This window comes from Adiantum capillus-veneris, chromosome 13, assembly GCF_014529385.1.
Source record: "Adiantum capillus-veneris isolate H3 chromosome 13, ASM1452938v2, whole genome shotgun sequence".
Lineage (NCBI taxonomy): Eukaryota > Viridiplantae > Streptophyta > Polypodiopsida > Polypodiales > Pteridaceae > Adiantum > Adiantum capillus-veneris.
Window position 1 is genome coordinate 12,624,809 of NC_140943.1, and position 3,704 is coordinate 12,628,512.

Here is a 3,704-nt window from a genome sequence, read left to right on the forward strand (position 1 = left end):
GTTACTATGAAATTAAAACCCATTATTTAGCTAGATTCTTCCTTTACCTCCCCCCCCCCCCCCCCCCCCCCCCCTCTCAAGCAATCACTGAATATTGTCTTCTTTTCCGCCCCCTCCTTCCCTCCCTCCACGATGCCCAACAATGGCCTTGTCAAATTTGTGCCCAGGTTTGAGAGAGAGAGAGAGAGAGAGAGAGAGAGAGAGAGAGAGAGAGAGAGAGAGAGAGAGAGAGAGAGAGAGACTCGTGTATGAGAGGATCTTCTAAAGCATCTCATATTTTTTCTTTTTTGGCCTGCCCAAAGGGCTAAGGCCATAGTGATGTGTTCCCTTTTTCTTAGTGAAAAATGTCATATGTATTTTAAAAAAATAAAATAAAAATGAAAATGTTTGATTGGTGAGTGATGTAGGAGTGAGCACTCATCAGAAGGTTACGAGTGACGATGAGTCATGTTTTCTCTCAAAAGATACTGAGAGAAGATTTTTTCTAAGATTATATTATTGAATGAATGTCCTTGAAATTAGAGTCTGACTCCTCTTTTCTTGTGCAAATTCTATGACCAAGTGTCCGGTTTGTAAAAAGTATAAAGGTTTTCGGTAATAGGTTTCTTAAGTTCGTGAATCGTGCACACTTAGAGATAATGTCGAGCGAATGATGGAGGGGGCAGCCTGTTCCCACTTGAAAGGAAAATCTTTAATCTTTAATCTCATGCTGAAGTGCACTTTCTCGGTTGAGTAGTTTGCACCATATTTGGTGACTTTGTTGATCGTTGTCCTCAGTTTCATGAAGCCGAGGACGTATGCAAAGCATGAGCTCCTAGGTGTAGTAGTAGCTGTTGTAGTAGTAGCCTGCATTTCTAGCTGCATCAGACTCACTTCTTTAATGTTGTGCAGGCCCTGATCTCGATCGTTTACTTTGCAGACTGCGACTTGCGAGCATGCCTCATGACGATTCACGCAAGGGCTGAGCTTGCAAATTCTATAAGAGGTTGCGAGTAGCTGTAACCTAATTGTTGTATTAGCAGGAGTAGCACGCCAATGGATTATGGGACAGCTCCCTTCGACTTCCAAGTTATATTCTCTCGAGTCTCGACGCGAAGAGCATACCAATGTCCTTTCACAGACATCCATAGCATTTTGTTTAGCTCATAGTGCATGAGAATGCACAGATTCTGAGGTGTCTGTTATAAACTGACACGTGTTCATGTGAGAGATACAGAAGCACAACACACACACACACACAGACGACGGTTCTATGAAGAGTGAGTGCATCTCTCGAATTCTTATTGTCACTGCCCCTGGCCTGCAAGAAGAAACCGCAAAAGAGAGAAGGGTGAGAGGGGACTTTTAAGCAGGGAAAAGAAAGGCAATCAGAAAATTGCAGATCCCCCGGATGTAGCAAGTCCGTTTAAGTGTGGATCAGAGGCGAGATCGTTGGTACATGGATGGCTATATAGGATCAGTAGCGTAACCGCCAACAAGCTGGTAGAATTAGCAGGCAGCTCTGACTGAGGCTGTTGGGGTTAAGGCCTATGTGCCTTGACCGGTCGCCTAGGTCATGGGCGCCCGCCCACTGTTATCCTATACTTATAGTGAATATACTGTATAGGGGGAGCTACCACTTCACAGTCTCCCCACCCACATCGTGTGTGTGTCTCCTTCTCTCTCTCTCACTCTCCGTCTGTGGTGCTCCCCGATCCCCTTCAATTGGTATCAGAGCGTAGGTGCGGAGGGAGCGCGTGTGTGCACAGTCACGATGACAGCGGAGAGCCAATTTCATTCTCAAAATCGCGTCCGTGCACGCGCACTTTCAAGAGTGCAAACAGGGTTTCGACTTCGGCATTAGCAAATTCAGCTTTCCGAGAGCGTTTCCAGCAGGTGTCCTAGTGTTTTACCCCCCTTTCGAAGCCATTCGAGCCATCAAAAACCTCATTCGAGCTACGATTGAGGAGCTGCATTTTTCAGCCCTCTTTTGGCAGTTTATGCTGCGTTTTTGGGTCGAAACGGAGGTTTTTTGCCATAGCTTTCACACCGGGACTCAGATACATGTGATCCAGGAGTCTACCTTGGGGTTTTGGCACGCTCCGGACGCGTTCGTCATATCAGAATTTTAAAATTCTGAACGCTGAATTTTATGCTGCAGCAGTTGTTTATTGTGTGTCGAGGATTCCACACATGGTTTGCTCTCAAATGTGAGAGTGATATTTGCTGCAAGTTTCCTCATAGGTGGGAGGATACAATGTATGCCTTATGTGGTTTGATGATCAAGGAGACTAATGTGATTGCATTTTGAGCTCGGCAATGTATGCCTCGAGTATGTTTTTTGGCAGTCACAGGTAGAGCAAATATTTGTGTACTAGATTTGCAAGTGTTTGCAATGATGTATGCAAAGTGTGGAAGATTGTGTGTAAGTGAAGGTGCTGCCCTAAAACTGTGTGCGTAGCAGCACTGTTTTCAAATTCGTTTTTCTCCTTGTAGAATGCAGATATGAGAATTCTGTCCGCTTAGCCCATCCGTTTCGACGTGGTCTACAACTTTGCAAAAGAAACTTTTTGCAAATTCCTCACCGTTTCGCTGATATTCAGCTCAGACTGACTGTATACAGCAATTCCAAAATTTCTGTTGTCGCATTGTGTGCAAGTTTGATGCACTTTTGGAAGCACGTGAGATGCTTGAAATTGAGTGCATAAATTCTGAGCTGAAGATGCAATTGCAGCTTGTGTTAAGCTTGTGGTTTGAGGGTTTTTTGGTAGACTTGGGCAACGAAGTACGCAAGGGGTCTCTTGAGAGACGCAGTTTTTTGGAGCACACAGGTGGAGCTTCTTTCACTGGTTTTCACAGGATACTTTGGCAGTGATTTTGTGCTTGGATTCATGGTCTTTGCGAATGGTTTGCATATGGTTATGGCGCATGGTTGATGCCCATTATACATGCATTTTGGCGAGCACTTTCAAGTGGCATTGATCAAGTTTTCGGATTGCAAATCTTTTGGCGCTTGCTTATGTGCGGTCACTCCGTTGATGTACGTTGAGTGCGGATTTCCATTGTATGTGAAAATGTGGACCATTTTGGCATTTCTACTCATTGGCATTGAGTAGTGTTATAGTTTATGGTAGAGATTGTACTTGAGTTTTTTGCTCAGTTTTCAGGGGAAATTCTGTCGGATTTTTCCAAATTCTCGCCATAGTTTGTGATCGAGTGTTTACTCTCACTTTGACAGGTTTTGTCAGTTTGGACACAGTTTTGTGTTTTTGTATCCACTCTCGCAAGAGTGAGGAGTTGTGTATCTTTCTTTGCTTGAGACAGTAGTTTGCTCTCGGGTGGGAGAGTCTTGTGATCTCGAGCATTGTTTGCCATAGTATGGTTATTTTGTGTTGATAGCCATTGTGCGTCGAAACTCTAGCGAAATTTTCCTAGGAGTTTTATGCGTATCATTTATGCGATCTAGGTAGAGATTGCGGGTTGCACTCAACATTTGCGTGCGGTGTTCTCTGCAGGTGGGAGACTTGTGCGTGTGTATGCATCGATACCGCATAGTGTGGGCTTGGTGATTAGCTCACAGATTGCAGTGTGATACTAGAGTAGGTGAGGCTTCTATTGACAATGCGGGAGCTCTATTTTGGAGTGTGTCTCACAAGTTTTACATTGTGTTTCTGGCCATATTTGTAGACAGTTTCCAGGTGTTGTTGGTGAGGTGGTTTTGCTTT